Here is a 22,131-nt window from a genome sequence, read left to right on the forward strand (position 1 = left end):
ATAACTGTATATGCAAATCTGGTTAGTTCCATTTTGTTCGTAAATGATTCATTGGGAAATGTGTTTATTTTGAAATTAGATATGGAATAGGTTTCTTTAAGTAGCTTGTTTGGAATAAATTATATCATTAAAATGTTTTATAATTAGCAACCTATAGGCTTGTTATAAAGTTGTTTAGCTTTGTCTTTTGGTTGATTTTATAACCAAATTAAACTATGCTACTTGTATTAATATTCATATTTTATAAACTATACTTGGATTTGTTTTCTTTCTATTTAAATACTGACTGAATCAGTTTCATTAAGTTATCTGTCCTGTGACGGTACCTTCACCATTTTTACATTTTTGGACTCTGTCAAGGTAGTGTGTGGTTTACCTGTGGGCCACTCACATTTTTCATATAGGTTTTTTAATTTAAAACTTCATTATTGTAACTGAGATGTGAAAGTTTTCTGATTTTTGATAATTAAAATTAAATTACTTGGAGTTTAGCTTTTTAAACTGTGTTTATCAATATTTGACACTCTACAGAATTGTTTTAACCTTACAACATAAAGTTGCATTATGGCTTGCCTGAGCAGCTAGGTGTGGCTAGGCATTTGTTAGTTTCATAGTTGTTTTTGTTTTACTGTGCTATTTCCATTTGAATATAATTAATGAACTTAAATTCTTGAATAGATTGTATAAAAAAATGAAAACATCTCAGTTGTTTTTCACGCCCAACCTCCCTGCCTTTGCCCTGTGTCGAACCTGAGGGTTCTTGTAACCGCCCGTGCGGCTTACTACCACTCGTTGAAGTTCGGTTACAGAACTATGAAATTGAAAAAAAACGCCTCATCTTATGGGACGGGGGTTGGCAATATGTACCCTATGACACATGTAGAGCTTCAATGACCCCACGGGACTGGTTTGACGGGTGGCAAAATGCACGTAGTTTTAGAATATTAAAACACGAAGTAAAGATAGAAAATTACCAACCCACACAAGAATCTGCACGAGAAACATCAGCAGGCACACAAATAGTCAATCAATTTGTACAAGAGCCCCTATTATGGATAGGCACAGATCCATTACGAATAATAGGACTTAGACAAATAAGGCCAAGCACAATAGGAGAAGACCTTTACGAATCAAATAACAGACTAATGGCCCCATACCCTACATCACAAGAGAACGGAATGCTAAAACGTTGTGTAATAGACTTAGGGTCAGAATTTTATCAAAGCATGACAGAAGCATACACACCAGGAGAATTCAGAGATAACATTGTAAATGACTTAAACGGATTACTCGACATAAAAATGATCAAACCAGGGGGGTCATTCCATCACGAAACACAATATGACAGTGCAAAATGCAGATGGTACCCAATAGGAAAATTTGATACAACAGACTTATTTGATGTACCATTTGCAAATAGATTCCTTCCAAAAGAAGCACCAACAACAACAGGGGACATAGAGGCAAACTATGCAACACTAGTAAACCATAACTTTCTAGATGAAACACTGCCTCTTCTAATAAAAATAGGACCACATTGGGGCCCCACAGGGGTAATAGACATAACAGCACAAATAATGGTGACATACTCAAGTACAATAGAGTTCAGGAGCAAACACCATATAGGATCACACAATATGCACCTAGGCAGCATTGCACAAAACTTGATATATGACAATGCATTGGATATGTGCCAAATACCAGAAACACATTACAATTTCAACAGACCAAGACTACTGACAATGCACAAAGTGGGACTATCATACGACCACGACAACAAAGAATGACCAAGACCCACCAGAAACAGTAATAGACTTACGACCAGACAGATACAAATATTCATATGACAAAGACAACACACGAAAAAAGACATCTTTCATTTACAGATCAAAGCCATATCCAACAACAACAACAGCAAAGTACAGAAGGGACTCTCAGGGTAGACTAATAAACCCAGACGGACAAATAACATTACCACAACGAGTAATAGTGAAATACAATAAACCAGTATTCGACACACCAATAGCAGAAGAAACAAAAACATTACCAATATTACAAACAGCAAAAACATTGGACAAAGACCTAGACCCACTGGAATCATTACCAGAACTATCATAAATATCATACATACCTGATGATTAAAGCAGGACATTACGTAGAATTAGGCGACATAGACAGTATAGTACGATCATTCTTAACAGAATAAAAAGTATATAACGAAATATTTGAACAATTAGCACCATGCCGAAGTGGGGACTACATACAGTATTTAGACATAGACGCGATACCGAACCCAGCTACATCGACGTATTAGCAGTCGCACTTCCAGAATATCATTACACAAACACCCGTAAAACATATCCCACAGCAGCGAAAAAGAGATTAACATACGATATCAGTCTAAAATCGAAGATAGACATAATCAAAATAAACAACCTACATATACTGAAATACACAATGCACCCCAAGAACACGAGCATGACACCCCATATGGACACAAGTGTATCAATAACACTAGACAATACATTACTCAGGATGGGACATGGACACATGACCATATATTGGACAGACTTTGACCATGTACAGGACTATGTAACAATTGCGGCATACGTTGTAACAACCGATTACCTATTACACAACTCAGACACAGAGAAATGATCAAGAAAGTACAGACAGACTTAACAACAGAAATCAATACACGAACACACGAACAACAAAAAATACAAACATACGTTCAAGGGATACACGACGACATAGACGACTTAGACAAGAGCAGTTGGGTCAACACATTGCAGAACACCCTATTCAGTTCGGCAAGACTAGGGGTAGCAATAGCGGGATACATGGCAGATAAAGAATCAGACTTTTATAAGGAAACATATCAAATGGCAAAAGGAGTAGCCGACGTAGCAGTAGGGGGAATGACAGCATTAAAAGAAACAGTACAGTCAGTACAGGCAGTAGTTGAAACAATACAAAAAGGACTAGACACAGTAAAAGACGTAACAAACAACATAAAAGATATACAAACAACAGCAACAACAAACATAAACAACATAAAAAAATAAACAGAGGGAAAAACAACAAACAAAACTCAGACATCACATATCTGAAAGATGCTATACCACGAATAAATGATATAGCAACACAAATAAATACATTACTTGCAAAAAATGTAAAAAAAAACAAGCAGACATGAGCAAAACAATGAACCAAACAAGAATGGAACTGGTATTACTCAATAACACAATAACAACAATACAGAACAGAGCAACACAAACACAAGCAGTAATAACACAACTACAAGAAATATTATCAAGACATGAGACAGACATAGGTCAACTACAAACAACAGAAGCAAACTTAACAAACACGGAACTAACAACAGAAATAGACATAGAACAAGTACTTAAAAGACTAAAGACAGAAACAACCGCCCCATCAGATGGAACAACATTATAAATACGCGGTAACATAATAAGTAAATAATTTTAAATGTCGTCTGCACAGGAGAGAATAGCCCTCGAGATAGACAATAGAATAAGGTGCAAAATAAACAAAAGACCTGGCTATTCAGTCGTTATCACAGACAGTGAAACATTTCTAAATAAGGAAACACTCAGAGCTACCATAGCAAAAAAGAACGGTGATAAATATGTGAAAGCCAAAGACGGCAATGTAATCACGGAATACATAGACTATGCCGACAACGAAGATATTATGTTCGACACTACAATATACAAGTATATGACTCCAAGAACACGATACTTAGAATTAACTGACGATGAACGAAAAGCCTGCGATGCGTTTAAAAAGTATCTCAATAAGCACCCTTCAGTACTTGCCTTTCATGACGGCGATATAGACCAAGATTGTGAATTTAATGGCAAGCACTTACACATCGCAGTATTCCCCGTGACAAACGAGGCCCACATAGCCAAGAATACGATGTTTAAAAATGCAAAGACCTGCATTCAATTCATGGGCGGCATTATCAGAACCCAAACTATCAAACAAGTACCAAACTGCTTTCAATATATGCTTAAGGCCCAAAAGGAGTACATGGGTTCTAACAACACCACATTAATGAAACAGATGACGTCGGTAAAAAAACTTCTACAACACCAAGAAGAAAACACCACCACAAACAAAAGAGGAATGGCAAAGTTAAAGTCTCCTAAATCAAAGATATTCGAAGACAGGAAAAGTGTAACAAACGAGATGACGGAAACATTGGTGGAATACATGACGCGTTATGATACCATTGACAAACTCAAATTATTTGACAAACTAATAAGCCAAAAAGACCAAAATGAGGCTAATACGATGATACAAATACTTAGAAACCCACAGAGCAATACGATGGTAAAAAGAGCAGCGCAGGAAGTTATACTGCGAAGAAAAACCGACACCAGAACATACCTTAATCGCTTCATGGAGCAGGAAGAGGAGACAGACCCGGATTATCTCAGCACCCATGAAACCCATAGACTACTCCAGAACTGGTGCTATGAACAGAACATTGATCCCCAAACCTTCTTAGGGGCATTCTATCTAGTACTCGGCTGTAAGATGCCAAAGAAAAATACAGTGTACCTAAAAGGGGCTTCAAACGCCGGAAAGACCTTCTGGACGTCGGCGTTCCACCCGGACATAGACCGCGTTGATATGCACATAACATCGAAGGAATTTGCATTCCAAGAGTGCACCGATAAAGAGATAATATTGATATCTGAGCTCACCATTAGTACTCAAGAGATGGCTGAGCAGGTCATGTGGCATAAAGACTTAGAATATATGTACACGGCAGAAAGAATAGAACAAGAAGAACCAGAACAAGAAGAAGAACAAGAAGAAAACGGACAAGTCATAGACAGTTTAGAAACAGAACCTGCCCTAGACGAAACAGAACTCGAAGATTTCTCCGACCAGGAAATGACGGAAATAGAACAAACAATGAACAGCAACATCCCCCAAACACAACCCATGGATATCGACGAACCCATCGTAATCGAAGATGATGAACAACCAAAAGAAGTCATAGTATTCAGTACAGTCAAAGATGGCACCAGAAAAGAAACAGAAAAACACCCAAACAGACCCATGGGATCTTCTGTCTAACGACACACCACCAACACCCCCAGAACTACGTAAATTCATAGACGAGGAATTTGCTAAGATAATGTCTAACAACACATCGTCGCCCTTACCGCACATCCCGACAACCCCAAGAAGACCCTCCAAGAGGATGAAGGAACTGGCAGAAGCCCTTCCACCACTCAAATTATTTGTATAAATTGCATAACATGTATTTATTAGCCAACAAACTTGTTAGTCTGTATAGAATATTAGTCAGGTACATTTAACAATCACAATAGTGGTTCACTAGCTAATGAGAAGCTAATATTATGTAAATATTGTATATATGTTGAATTAAAAAACACCCAAAAATATTATTCGAAAGAAACCATGCAAAATGTCAAACTGCTCGGGTTGAAAGGACCACAACATTCCACCCCGGAATTCCTTCTTATATATATCATACCACATACTTAAATACAATTATATAAGTGTTCATCAACACCCAACACCTATCCCCCTCAGAGCTGTAAGCTACGATGCTGAGGGGGATAGGTGTTGGGTGTTGATGTAAATTTTAATGATGAATATGAGTTTTGACCGTGACCTTTGACTCCATAACATCAAAATCCATAGGGGTCATCAACCGATCACCCACAACCTAATGTCAAGTTTGGCCATGGGTGAAGGCATTGGTGAGTTATCACACAAACAGGTTTTTTGCATTCGAGGTCACCGTGACCTTGACATTCGGCCGAATTACCCGTAAAACTAATAGGGGTCATCCTATGGTCAGGCCCAACCTTCATGTCAAGTTTGATGACCATAAGTCCAGTAATTGGGGAGTTTGCGTTAAAGGTAACTGACATTGGCCTTTTACTTGATGACCCCTAAAATCAAAAGGGGGTCACCTGCTGGTCATGCCCAACGTCCAGGTCAGGTTTGATGATCATAGGTCATTGTGACGACATCACTCGGAGAAGCTTGGTAAACCTGTTTGTGTTCAAGGTAACCTTGACATTTGGCTTAGTTACATCTAGAACAAATTTTGGTTATCTACTGGTCAGGCCCAACCTCCAAGGACAAGATGGGTGCAGACATTGTTGAGTTATATTTCGGAAAACCTTTTAGAATTTAAGGTTACTGTTACCTTGACCTTTTAACCGAATACCCCTTAAATCAATAGGTGTCATCCGCTGGTCAGACTTCGCCTCCGTGTCAAGATTGCTGACCATAGGTCTAGGTAGTGTGGAGTTATCACTCGGACAAGCTTCGACAATCTTTCACCATTAAAGGTCACTGTGATTTTGATCGTTGACCCTATGAGCCCCAAATGAAATAAGGGTCATCAACTGGGAAGGCCTAACCTTTGTCAAGGTTGATGCCCATACGTCAATTGTCACTCGTACAAGCTTTGGTCTACCGTTGGATCGACCGACCAACGGACGGAACTACCGATCGACCGACATGTTGGTCTGGTTGAGATCAGGTGTCCCGCCTCTAAGAAATTACGAATGCAAACCCCTGAGGAATGCTGTAAGAACAATGATTTTTGTCGGTTAGAGAATGGCCAGGTGTTACTCAGGGAAGCGTATTTCTACCAGGTCCAAGAACAGATGGAAATCACCGGGTGGAAAAAGTGCGATTTTGTAGTCTTTTTATACAGAGAAATGCATTTTGTGAAATATTTACGCTGAAAATGTGTCAAATTGACATATTTTGCCTTGCATCATGTATTCCAGAACTATACACACAATTTGTTTAAGGGAAATAAGTCTGTTAAATTGATTTTTACATGGTTAAGTAATGTTTCGTACATACAGTTGAATGATCAATAATGACATTGAAAAGTCGTAACGTTTTATTCAGTCCGACAATGCACCACTTGAACCTATTCATTATCCTTTCAATTGTTTCGCACATGTTTTGTTGAATACAAAGCGGTGTGTTTTCACAGTAGATATGAATTAGCCTCCTCTGACAGTGCTCTTAAATGGCGGTCAATGGGAAGAAATTGAAATTTAGGCTAGGTTGATGTATTTTGTTTATTTATTTTAGTGCATTGTAATGTCCAACTCATTTGACGCTAAAGTTCAAAGAAGAACAAAACCTTTGATTAGTGAACAAGTATAGAACGTTTGCCTATATACACAAGTTATAAAATCGCCAACAAATGCTAATTATTTTTTATCACAAATAAAACGTTCTTGTTCGTTTTGCTCAATTATTGCCTTACACAGACAAAGATAATTTCTTTTTCTAATTAACTTATCTTCATCAATGCCTTGTTCATTTATCAGACTCTGCCTTATAATTGCTCTACCAAGACACGTATAACATCATGCTCATCTCCATCTTATCCCATTGCGGGCACGCAAATCATATTTTTTTACCACAAACATAACCCTACGCAATCACAAAAGATTAGGCTCACTTCCAAATCCCAGTCACAAATTATATGAAACTGCCTTAAATTATTTCTCTGCTCATACACATACATCAGAATCTGCCAAATCCTGGCCCTATTCAGACACAAACGATATCAGAAACACATCCTACAGACAAATAATATCAGAACTCTGACACTAAAAATAGTAGACTCAATCCAACCACTGTCATTCAAAGACGCAAATAATGTTCGTTCCCTACTTAGGCTTAACATATAAGAATCACCTCGAGCGTTGTCTTACTCATGACACAGATAATCTGAGACTCATCCGAATCATTGCCCTATTCAAACACACATACTATCAAATTTACCTCATTCTGTGCCCCACTCAGACATATACTATATCATACTCATCTCAATCATTGCTCAACACAGACTTGCCGAAATCATTCTCCTACTCAGACACATTATTAATTCTCACCTCTTTCAAAGTGTCTGTCAGACATATATAATATCATTCGCTCCACTACCATAACCCTACTCAAACAAAGATGACTTTACAGAGGGCAGCATGATAATTCCCTTTGGATCTGATAACGTGAAATCATCTTAAGGCTGGCTTGATGCCATTGTTAACAAATATGTTTGTTTTATTTAAGAATGACGATTTTTTGCTAAGAAAAATCCACTTTACGATAAAGATCTTGATCACTGTCACTTGTATACATTGTAATAAAAGTAGATCATATTATTTACTCACTTACTATTTACGAATAGTGACAAAACCTTCCTACATATTTGAATGCGCCTTTGTAAGCTACTGTTTCTGATAACATCAGCAACATCTAGTAGTATTTTAATTACGTACATTATAATTCAATATTCTTAGTAACACCTTAAACTGACGTTTCCTATCAAGCTAGATTAATTATAATATTTTACCAACTACACATCAATGTTCCAAGCTGTAATTCCCATGTTTATAAATTCTACTTAGCTTTTTACTATTTAAATGTTCAAGATTTTAAATTGATACCACTGAAAAAAATAATATTTTTCAGTGGTACGTCAACTAGCGGAACCGTGCGCATGTGAATTGCCCGTACAGCCTGGAAAACTAATTGATGCTATCACTGTGTTTAGGGCTCAAATTGACCTAACTTTTTGTAAATGTATGCATGAATTTAATAAGGAACAGCTTTTTTAAATACTTGTTTCAATATTTTAAGGTAAATCTAACTGATCTGAAGTGATATTTACTCCACAGGAGATGTATAGATATGTATACTTACATGTGTGTGAATGTTAGTTGAGTAAAAGTCCATTAAATTATCAATGATAAATTTTTAGATTTGTTTTCACATCGGAGTAAAAATATCAGCACATAGTTGAACCTTTTGATTATAAATATACATTACGATCCGATGGCGGGTCTCTCTACCACCTAAATAAATGTAAAATTTGAAGTGAAATGGCATATCAATATGGTCTAGAACCACTTCCGAATAATGAGACATGGTGATCATATGGACCTTTATGTTCAATGTCGCTGTTACCTTAAGATTACTTTCAGCTGAAATTCGGTGTCCGATCAATATATGAAAAAAACGCTTAGGCCTAGAGATTTCGAAATTGGAAGAGATCCCTCAAACATGACCTGTACCCAAACTGATGTTATATCAGTTTGACCAAGGTGGTGGAGACCTAAGGCTGAAAATCCGAATTCGTCCAATAACTGAAACATGCAAGAATCCACGTACCTCAAACTTGTATCCGAATAAAACTTATCTGCTTCCTTTAAGTCATGTTTCAAAACCATTTGCAACGTTTACGATGCTTTGCATCAAAATTAGTATTGTTTTCAATTTGGATCTTAATTGAAATTTTGGTATAAAGTTCAAGCCTGTATACATTACAACACTTACATCTTGATTTTTTTTTGCTGTTACGTTTTGTGGATATTGTGATATTATTGTAATACTTATTCACATATACATCTAAAGATAGTGTTTGGATCAATTTATTAAGGTTTCATGCTGAAACGTATCTTAATAAAACAAAAGAGTATTCGGCACATAAAATACTCATTAGTAAGACTAAGCAGTTATACGAAAATGTAATTGAATAAGTCGTTAGTCTTGAGAATGCATTTGACATGTTTTATATTCTTTAGGGTTTTCTTCAACGACAGGGGCGTCTGATACATTTCATTTGGATCGAATAACCCGTAACTATCTAGTCCGTATGTATTAATGCATCTTACTTTTTCCTAGTTTGTATGTCACTCATGGACAAATTGAACATATTTATATCATTGGTTTAAAAATGTGCAACATGCTCAAGACACTGTACTGAACTACCTTGAAAAAAAATCACAAACCCTGTTTTAAGCGCATTGATTTTAACTGTAAAAGTGTATAATATGCATGAATTGTTAGTAGGTACACACTAAATGCCGATTTACGTTAAGCATAGAAACTATTTTGAAATATGAATAACAATCAACAAAACACTGGTAATGAGATAAAATGAAAAACTAGTAATTATGGTTTTATTTTATCAATACGATTGATGTCTTTTCCGGGATTTTCCGAGTCTTCCGGTTTAATTTCGGTGGAAAAGACCTGTACGAATCCGAATCAGCAGCCATGGCCAGACTGTAAGCACAGATATACTCATGTACTTAATTTGATTTAGTTTGCGTATTTCGAAACTATTTGCGTATTTTGCTTTTAATATTGCATTTTCTAACTCGTTGATATAAAAATAAGTCCGTTTTCAAGTACGTAAACTATGTAATTATAGATAAATGCAGGTTATTCGCACTTTATTAACCAAACACCAAACAAATGTTTAATGCATACTCATAACAGCGTCGTTTTAGCAAGCTTATGCATAATGTTTCTCTTAGAGCAGATTGGTAATATTAATCAAGTTTATGACCACCGCAGCTCTCAAAGCGCTGGTATTAATACGCACGTGCGCGCATTATTTGTCAAGTGTTAAAAGTGTAATGTCGATCAGCCGATTAAAGATTCCGATTTAGGGTTGTATTACTACCCAGCAGTGGCATACAGCTTAAAAACAAAACGGGCCCTTATTTCTCGAAACTTCTTAAGTCCCTTACAACAGGATTAAGCTAATCTCACTATTTTTGTTTTTTGTAAAAAATGTGTTATATTTACTTCTTCAAGAATATTTAGAAACTCTGTAGAAATAATCTGTATGATTATCAGAATGAACCATTTTTCGTTAATCAAAATCAATTTTCAGTATGTATTTTGTCTAATTGAAATAAGCAATTTAAGCCTGTTAAGCTTAAAAAGTTTCGAGAAATTCGGGCGGAAATTTGTTAAACAATGCGTCTTATATCATATAAATATTATTAACAAAGAATTTTATAAATGATTGACAGAAAGATGGTGCAACTTGCAACGGTTTTATCTGAATTGACCGCGGGATGTACTGCAACGTAAACCGTTGCGTTAACCGTTGCATTGTCTTGTGTTATTACCGCATTGGAATGCACTTCCAAGTAATCAGTTGTCGATTTTCATTGCCGGTGTACACAACGTGATTTTCTGGAGTAATACATTTTTTGTGCATTGGGGTTTCATTTGACTTCACCATCTTAATGCATCCAAGTTGCTTGCAATTTTATTTAATCACCAACTAGTTAAGCGGTTACTCTAGATGTATTAACCTCTCGAATTAACATTTAACAAGCCGCACAACAGATGCCACCCTACTATTGTACGAATATACCGCGATCTTGGCTATCTTGATATCACTGAAAAATGGAATAACATTAGTAGCTAAAAGAAGGGACACATTAATATATAGTGAAGAGCTCTCCCTTCTTTCCTTCAACCTCCTAAACTGAGGCTTATGTTCGTATTTACATCATTTTATGAGCAGACGTCACATCTCCAGCATTTATATTGTGCTAAATTAAGTAATCATCTCGTTTAAAGCTTATGTCATCCCTTTGCCCGAAATCGTAAGAAAGAAAATGCTCTTTAACACTTTCGGGACCTTCTGGTGCCAAATATTATAGAAGTGCTCGCGCGCATCGGGCAAAAATCTTTATTTTTTATTTGAATGAAAATCTTTTTTGAAACTTTTTTAGAGCTCAAAACATGCGTGTATACAATTGCAAGTATCGATGTATTTCGTGTTATAATTTTAACGTTTGATTTCTTGGTAAAGTAATGATTGACACGTGCTCCAACATATGAAGGTTCATTCCTAATTTTGTTATCCACCTTTACCAGACAATGAACTCTATATATAGTTTCTTCCATTCTTTGCAGACAACACAAACATGCAAAACATAATCAAAGTGAATCATTGGTATTAACAACGTATCATGCCACTGTCTATAATAGCAATATATATATGTTTTTCCCGTGGGTCCTGATTGCTCATTATAAGTCATTTACCAGTGCTGCCATTAAGCACATCAGCTATCAAGAAATAATACAGGGGTAACAGCTTTTCCAATTATGATGAAGTTATTAGAAAGTAATATAAATTATTAAAAACTATATAGGCAATTTGACCTTTCTGCTATTAAATATCAACAGTAATTAAACCATCAGCTCTGAAAAATACTGAAACAGTAACAGTTTTGCTATTTACAGTCATTCAAAAGGTGAAAGTTGATATCGACGGTAAAAAGTACCTGACGGGATCACGCCACCTGCACGTGTCAAGTTGATGTTGCAATGCTGAATATAAATTACATGGAATTAACGAAATAAACATACCAAATATGTGTTTTGAAGTACATAAAGAATGGTGTAATTCATAAACTACCTTTCGCTCAAGTCCCGTCAACCGGAACACCCTCTTGAAATATATCCTCTGGTTGGTGATTCCAGCATGAATATCCCTCGCTGGTTTCCTCTTTGAGGACTTCTTGTCGTCAGTCACCTGTATATATCTAAGAATTAAACAGTTCAATTAAAATGTAAACAAAAACACAGAAATATGACAAAACCAGGATTTAGAAGAGGGAAGAGTTTCAGCCTTCGCTGCGATATTCAGTTTTCTAGCGAAAACAATAGAGACCTTGATTTTGATCCAAGGGATCCAAAATGCAATAAGCTATTTATACAATGCTGATAGATGAGTGGTAAAATTTTGAGCTATGTATTTACACTATTGAATCATTTATAATAATTGCTTTCCTAGCCAGAACCCTTTCGCTCAAGTCCCGTCAACCGGAACACCCTCTTGAAATATATCCTCTGGTTGGTGATTCCAGCATGAATATCCCTCGCTGGTTTCCTCTTTGAGGACTTCTTGTCGTCAGTCACCTGTATATATCTGAATATAAAACAGTTCAATTAAAATGTAAACAAAAACACACAGAAATATGACAAAACCAGGATTTCGAAGATGGAAGAGTTTCAGCCTTCGCTGCGAGATTCAGTTTTCTAGTGAAAACAAAACAATAGAGACCTTGATTTTGATCCAAGGGATCCAAAATGCAATAAGCTATTTATACAATGCTGATAGATGAGTGGTAAAATTTTGAGCTAAGTATTTACACTATTTAATCATTTATAATAATTGCTTTCCTAGCCAGAACCCCTTCGCTCAAGTCCCGTCAACCGGAACACCCTCTTGAAATATATCCTCTGGTTGATGATTCCAGCATGAATATCCCTCGCTGGTTTCCTCTTTGAGGACTTCTTGTCGTCAGTCACCTGTATATATCTAAGAATTAAACAGTTAAATTAAAATGTAAACAAAAACACAGGAATATGACAAAACCAGGATTTCGAAGAGGGAAGAGTTTCAGCCTTCGCTGCGAGATTCAGTGTGGTAAAATTTTGAGCTAAGTATTTACACTATTTAATCATTTATAATAATTGCTTTCCTAGCCAGAACCCTTTCGCTCAAGTCCCGTCAACCGGAACACTCTCTTGAAATATATCCTCTGGTTGGTGATTCCAGCATGAATATCCCTCGCTGGTTTCCTCTTTGAGGACTTCTTGTCGTCAGTCACCTGTATATATCTAAGTATAAAACAGTTCAATTAAAATGTAAACAAAACACACAGAAATATAACAAAACCAGGATTTCGAAGAGGGAAGAGTTCCAGCCTTCGCTGCGAGATTCAGTTTCTAGTGAAAACAATAGAGACCTTGATTTTGATCCAAGGGATCCAAAATACAAGAAGCTATTTATACAATGCTGATAGATGAGTGGTAAAATTTTGAGCTAAGTATTTACACTATTTAATTATTTATAATAATTGCTTTTCGTAGCCAAAACCCTTTAGTGCTACTTTAAGGTTGCCTTGTTAATAGCTAAAGCAGTGTACAACACATTTACCGTCCATTTTGATGCTATGTTACAAGCAGATTAGCCTGCATTCGAGGATGGTTAAAAGCTTATGGCTCATAAACGCCGGGGTCACGCAACCTTCAAAAATAGGAGGGAGATATTGCATGGCTGAATATCATTTTCATCAGACTAACGTAATAAATGTATCAAATATGTATGCGATTTAAGTACATAAAGAATGGTGTATTTTATTACCTATTGCTCAAGTCTCGTCAACCGGAACAACAACTCGAAATACATTCAAATATGGATCCTAATCGCAGGCTCCCTCTTTGGTACCTTCTCAAGTTGACCAATTAACAGTAAATACATTTTTATTTCTAAACTTTCATGCAAGTTGTGTAAGTGTTATTTATGATGTACAAGCTTGGTTTGCGGTGCCATTTTGTGATGCCTGGTTATCAAATACAATGATGTCTTCATTTGACCGGGACAAATTCAGTGTAACGTTTATTTCCAAACCGGTAAAAACCGAGCATAAACACCTATTTTTGTGTACAACTACAGGTACATTCAGGTTAGATCTAACAGGTAAATATCAGGTGCGATAGCTCAATGTTTTCACTCAATTTGGTTAACCTTAATAGTAATAAAACATTCTTTATATCATTCGATATGAAAGTTCAAGATTCAAGATTTATTTACAGAATAATCAGAAGGCCATAGCCCATGTGGAAATATATATATATATATATACAATATAGTGTTTTCAGGTGTGTCCATGCATACAAATTACAACACTAACCACCAAAAATAACATAAATATCAAACACGCAAATACATCAGTAAATCAAAATATGTTCTAATGTATCTATTAATTTAAATTTACGTGTCTAGAACGTCATATGCTTAATAAAAATAAATGGAAATAAAGGGTATACATGTACATATATACAATAGTATTGTTTGCAAATATTTGTAACTCCCTATACCGGACAAACTTATATACAAAACGACACTACATGTAAAGGAAGCCGAAGGGAAATCACTAAAACTTTAAAAATCACTATTGTAATAGTATTATCTGAATCAGATAAGATTAGATAATAACTGTTGACTGTTAATGTAACATACTTCTGAGAATCATTGTACAAATGAATATAAATCAGTACTAAATAATCACATCAAGAATCAGCTTAAATTTTCATTTTCTAAGCAAATTGGAAATTAACTTGTTTGAGCGCTCGAACATTGAAAATCCTGACACAGAGAGACTAGCTTAGTCAATGGGTCTGAACAGGCCAAATTGTTCGAGCGTTCAAACGAAGTGAAAAGTAATATTTAATAAATATTTTAATTTAAGCAATCATGAGTATTTTAAAAGCGTACATAATTTGTTTCGGGTAGAGATACTGCAACAGAACTATTTGCATACATCATTTTGCAACTATCACGTTCGAATTTGTTTTACTAAATAATAAAAACTAACTCACTTAGGAAACCGTATTATATGTATAAGTTTCTCAATACATGTTTGTTAAACGAGTAAGTATTAATAACTAACTACACAATACAAATCGTCACATGATAAACGGATAGATCAGATGCACATGCAATAATTAGGACGCATACATGTCAACTGATCTAACTAAAATGCATTGTAAACATATATACTAAGATTTCTTAATATGTCTTCTTTATCAGCCGTAATTAATTGGATAAACTTGCATGTTTGGTCTACGTCTATAAAATAGTGGTATACATTTACGTCTTATATCAGAGTTTAGGCCACATTCCAGAACAGAGTGGTATTCGTCTTCTAAGATTTGACATTTATTACATGTTCGCTCATCAACGGATATTGGATGGGGCTACGCCCATCTTCCACTCTGGATCATAAGCATGTGCCTATACACGTAACCTTGATAAACCAAATCGAAACATTTTAATACTGCACGAGATTAGGTAAGTTTGAAGTTTAAAACATGCTATATTGTTATAAAACAAAGCTCAACTAGAGCCTTCTAATCGTCCGTTTCAGTTAAAATAATAAAAATTATAAATTTAGTCTCTGTTTTAACATAAGCAAGAACTAAATTATCATTTCCTACTTCTTGGAAAGCCATACATCATAAAAACCGAATGAACTCACCAGATCTCGTAATATCGAACACCAACTGTACTTATTAGGGTACCTTTCACAGTCATTTAATTAAGTAAGATATTTTTTCTCATTAAACTTCTTTTCACATGTACGTAATAACCTATTACAATTCTTTGTAATATTATTGTATTTTATTGTCTGATAATTAACACGTCCAAGCTCACTATTTACGGAGAAAACAAATTGGTGGTCGGGTGACACTCGGCACAGCGTATCAGGGGCGCAATTCAGGATTAGGGATTGAAGATGTGCGTAAGATGTTCAGGGTACTGTTCATATGGCTTTAGATTGCCACTTTGCTTGTATTAGCACTGTAATGCGGAGAAAAAAGGTGTGTCGGTGACCCTCGGCACAGCGTATCAGGGGCGCAATTGTGGGATCGGGATTCAAGATGTGCGTAAAAGGTTCAGTGTACTGTCCGCATGGCTTAAGGTTGCCACTCTGCTTGCATTAGCACTGTAATGCGGAGAAAATAAAATGGTGGTCGGGTGATCCTCGGCACAGTGTATCAGGGGCGCAATTCAGGATTCGATGTTGAAGATGTGCGTTAATGGTTCAGGGTACTGTCCGCATGGCGTCAGATTGCCAATCTGCTTGCATTAGCACTGTAATATGGAGCAAAATAAAATAGTGGTCGGGTGAACCTCGGCACAGCGTATCAGGGGCGCAATTAAGGATTCGTTTTTCAAGATTTGCGTAAATTTTTCAGGGTATTGTCCGCATGGCTTAAGATTGCCACTCTGCTTGTATTAGCACTGTTATATGGAGAAAAAAGAATGTGGTCGGTTGACCCTTTGGCACAGCGTTTTAGGGGCGATATTCAGGATTCGGGGTTCAAGATGTGCGTAAAAAGTTCAGGGTACTGTCCGCATGGCTTCAGATTGCCACTCTGCTGCATTAGCACTGTAAGCACTGTAATATTATATCATACCACATACTTACACTAAATTCAACATTGTTTACCAACACCAACCCCCTACTCTGCGCGCCGGCTGAAAAGCTGCGCTATGCGCGCAGAGTAGGGGGTTGGTGTTGGTAAACAATGTTGAATTTAGTGTAAGTATGTGGTATGATATAATATTATCGACGAATCCTGCCGTAGAGTGTCGTGGTCCTCTCACATGTAAACCTAACAAAGGGATATAACTCTTGTTTGACATTTTGTAAGAGTTTCTTTCGAAGGGGTTGGAGTTTTTTTTTAATAACATATATACAAGCATTATGTACAATAGTATAATCGTCTTTCCGCCTAGTCTATTATTTAACATAATATTTAGGAATGCGTGAATTATACAAGTTGACTCGAATAATAATATGTTAGAAACATTTATATGGTTAGAACAATTTCAATGAAGGAAGGTTTTCTGCAAGCATCTTCATCCGCTTTGATGGCGCCCGGGGTGTGGAGGGGACGGCCGGAAGTAGTGATGATGTGTTGGTTCTCTCTATCTTGTCAAACTCCTCGTCTATGAAGCGGCGTAATTCTGGAGGGGTTGCTGGCGAATCTTTCCTGAATAAGTCCCAAGAATTAGTCTGTGTCTCTGTTGTTTTTTTCTCGGGGGTCTTTGGGGATGAGGGCGTCTGGGTGCTAGCGTGCTTAATCGGCTCGAAGACGACGGTGTAGTCTGGGAGTGGGGATTCAGGTTTGACGGGGTCCACTGTATCCATCGGTTCTTCGACTTCAACTGGAGTGATTTTTACATTTATATTAATTTGCTGAATTTCATTGTCACCGTTTTCTGAGAATTCATCCATAGGTTCTTTTTCAGAAATAACTGAAATTGTTTCGTCGATGGTTATGACGTCATTTTCTAAATCTGGAGTAGTACATTTTTCCGCGGTGTAAATGTATTCAAAGTCTTTCTTCCACATTATTTGTTCGTTGAGATCAATTTTGTTTTGTTCGGCAGCATAGTTTATCAGACGGAAGACCATTCTGAAATATTCAGGGTTTGCTTTTTTGTCGAGTGGTTTATTTGCAAGGACTCCTGATTGCCTGAGGTGTTGGAATGCAAACATTCTGTTTTGAAATGCATTCTTTTCATTTGTAATGAACTTCCAAATAGGGGTGTTGGTGGTCAACACCACGGGTTTTCTTTTTAGTAATTCCCCCTTTTTGCCCTTTACATTAACGTAGAGTTGTTCCCCTGCAAAGACTTGTTTATAGATTTCTGCCTGTTCTTGGGTTGTTATAGTTAACTCTGAAATTTGAATTATGTCCTTATCCACACATTCTTGGAAGGCAAATTCCTTTGACACGATATGCATACCAATATGGTCAGTGTCGGGCATGACAGCTGACGTCCAAAATGTTTTGCCTGCGTTGCTGGCCCCTTGCATGTAAATTGTATTCTTCTTTGGCAGTTTACACCCTAGTACCAGAAACAGTGCCCCTAAGAACGTTTGGGAGTCGATGTTTTGTTCTCTACACCAGTTTTGCAGTAGGATGTGAGTTTCGTAGGGTGTCAGCTATTCTGGGGATTCTTCGGGTTCGCTCTCAATGAATTTATCTAGATAAGTTCTTGTGTCAGTTTTTCTGCGGAGGACTACTTCCTGTTGTGCAGTTCTTATCATTGAGGCGCTTTGGGGGTTGCGGAGTATCATAAGCATTGTGTTTACCTCTGTTTGGTCTTCCTGGGTAATGAGCTTGTCAAATAACTTGTGTTTATCGATAGTATTATAGCGACTCATATATTCGACTAAGGTCTCTGTCATGTCAGCTATTATGCTTTTTCGGTCCTCAAATACTTTGGATTTCGGTGACCTGAGTCGTTTTGCCATTTGTTGGGGGGGCATCTGCTATTGGCTCCAGTCTGAGGTTATGGATAGAGTCCATTGTTGTCAGTAATGTATTATTGTTTGCCCCTAAGTACTCTTTTGGCTTTTTCAACATATACTGGAGGAAATTTTGGGGTTGCTTAAGGGTCTGGGTTCTGATGGTTCCCCCCATGAAATGGATCAATGTTTTGGCGTTCTTGAACATCGTATTTTTCCCGATTTGGCCCTCATTTGTTACAGGGAACACAGCTATGTGCAGGTGCTTGCCATTGAACTCACATTTAGTGTCTATATCTCCGTCATGCCATGAGATAACACAGGGGTGTTTGTTTACATACTTTTTTAGGGCGTCTATTGCTTTTTTCTCATCATCTGCCATTGATTGGTAAACAGTCCTAGGGGTCATGTATTTGTACACGGGTGTTTTGTAAAGTTCTTCAATATTGTCACTATAATCCATGTATTCTGTGAACACCCCCCCCCCATCTCTGCCCTTTACATATTTCCCGTTTGCTGTTTTGGCTATGGCGGCCCTTAATGTCTCTTTGTTTATGAAATCATTAGCGTCTGTAATTACCACTGAGTATCCTACTCTATTCTTTATTTTAAACTTTATTCTGTAGTCTATCTCTGCCGCCTGACGGTCTTGTTGTGAAGTCATCTGAAATTTATTTATGGATTATGTTACCGCGTATTAATAAAGTAGTTCCATCACGTGGCATAGGGGTTGATGTTTGGGGTTTGTTTAGTTCGTCGACTGTTATATTTGCTTCTTCGGTTTGTAACTGTCCGATATCTGTTTCGTGTCGTAATAGTTGTTGTTGTAGTTGTGTGCTGACCCCTTGTGTAGCTGTTTGTTCTGTTTGTATACTGGTTAACACCGTGTTTAATTCTGTTAATTTAATTCGTGTTTGATTGATGAGGGTGTTGAGTTGGTCTTGTTTTATTTTGTTTGCATCGAGTAATGTCTTTGCTTCTAACACTGTGTCATTCATTGCTGGTATTGCTGTGCCGAGGGTCACCCGACAGCCAAATATGTTTCACGGTATTACAGTGTGAATGCAAGCAGAGAGGCAATCTTCAGCTATGCGGACAATACACTGAACCTTTTACGCATATCTTGAATCCCGAATCCAGAATTGCACCCCTGATACGCTATGCGGAGGGTCACCCGACCACTATTTTTTTTCTCCGTATTAGAGTGTTTATGCTAGCAGAGTGGCAATCTTAAGCCATGTGAACAGTACCCCGAACCTTTTACGCACATCTTGAACCCCGAATCCTGAATTGCGCCCCTGATACGCTGTGTCGAGGGTCATCAGACCACCAAAATCTTTTCTCAGTATTACAGTGCTTTAACAAGCACAGTGGCAATCTTAAGCCATGCGGACAGTACCCTGAACCTTTTACGCACATCTTGAACCCCGAATCTTGAATTGCGCCCCTGATACGCTGTGCCGAGGGTCACCCGACCACCATTTCTTTTTCTCTGTATTACAGTGCTAATGCAAGCAGAGTGGCAATCTTAAGCCATGCGGACAGTACTCTGAACCTTTTACTCATATCTTGAACCCTGAATCCTGAATTGCGCCCCTGATACGCTGTGCCGAGTGTCACCCGACCACCAAATTTTTTTCCCCGAAAAATTATTAACACCCATAACACGCTGAGGATGGTCACCCGACCACCATTTTGTTTTTCTGATTGCAGTGATAATGCAGCCAATATGGCATTCTTTAGCAACGCGGACAGTCCCCTGAACAGTTTACGCACAACAATGACCAGAAATACTGAATAACACCCCTAATATGCTAAGGATGGTCGACCGACACCCCTTTTAATATTCCGGATTACATTAATCGTATAGCCAGAGTTGCATTTTACAGCAACGCGTACATTCTCCTCAACACTTTTACGCACAACATTGACCCCGAATCCTGATTGACACCCCTAATACGCTGATGATGGTCACATTACCCCCCCATTTTTATATTCCGAATTATATTGTACATGCAGCCAGAGTTGCATTCTAAAGCAACACAGACAGTCCCCGGAACAGGTTAGGCACAACAATGACCCCCGGAATGACCCCGAATACTGATTAACACCCCTAATACGCCAAGGATGGTCATCCGACCCACATTTTTTATTTCGGATTTTTTTTGCTCATGCAGCCGGAGTTGCATTCTTAATCAACGCAGAGAGTCCACGGAACAGTTTCCGCACAATAATCATCCCATATACAGATTTACACCCCTAATACGCTGATGATGGTCATCCGATCCCCCATTTTAATATTCCGGATTACATTTCTCATGCAGCCAGACTTGCATTTGACAGCAACGAGGACAGTCTTCTGAACAGTTTTACGCACAACAATGACCCCGAAACTTGATTTACACCCCTAATAAGCTGAGGATGGTCACCCGACCCCCATTTTTTTATTCCGAATTCCATTGCACATGCAGCCAGGGTTGCATTCTAAAGCAACACGGACAGTCCCCGGAACAGTTTACTCACAACAACGACCCTGCATAATGTTTAACACCCCTTATACGCTGAGAATGGTCACCCGACCCCCATTTTTTCCGGATAACTTTGCTCATGCAGCAAGAGTTTCATTCTAAATCAACGCGGACGATCCCCAGAATTGATTGCGCACACTAATGACCCCGAATACTGATTAACACCCCTAAATACGTTGAGGATGGTCATCCGACCCCCATTTCTATATTCCGGATTACATTGACCATGCAGCCAGAATAATATTCTATAGCAACGCTGACAGTCCCCAGAACAGTTTACGCACAACAATGACCCCAAAAATTTATTCACACCCCTAATACGCTGAGGTCGGTCACCCGATCCCCACATTATTATTCCGAATTACATTGCTCCGGCCACCAGAGTTGCATGATACAGCAATGCAGACAGTCTTCTTTACAGTTTTTCGCAAAACAATGACCCCAAATACTGATTTACACCCCTAATACGCTGAGGATGGTCACCCGACCCACATTTTTTTATTTCGGATTACATCACTCATGCAGCCGGAATGGCATTATTTACACACCTACTACGCTCAGGATGGTCACCCAACCCTTACTTTTTTCGGATTACATCACTCATGCAGTCGGAATGGCATTCTAAAGCAACGCGGGACTTATTTACATACCGAATACGCTCAGGATGGTCACCCAACCCTTACAGCAACTTGGACAGTCCCCGAAATAGTTTACGCACAACAATGATCCCGAATAATGATTTACACCCCAATACGCTGAGAATGGTCACTCGACCCCGATTTTTATATTCTGGATTACATTGCTCTTGCAGCTTCAGTTGCGTTCTAAAGCAACGCTGATCGTCGCCGGAACAGTTTACGCACAACAATGACCCCGAATTCCGATTTACACTCCTAAAT

This window comes from Mya arenaria, chromosome 17, assembly GCF_026914265.1.
Source record: "Mya arenaria isolate MELC-2E11 chromosome 17, ASM2691426v1".
NCBI lineage: Eukaryota > Metazoa > Mollusca > Bivalvia > Myida > Myidae > Mya > Mya arenaria.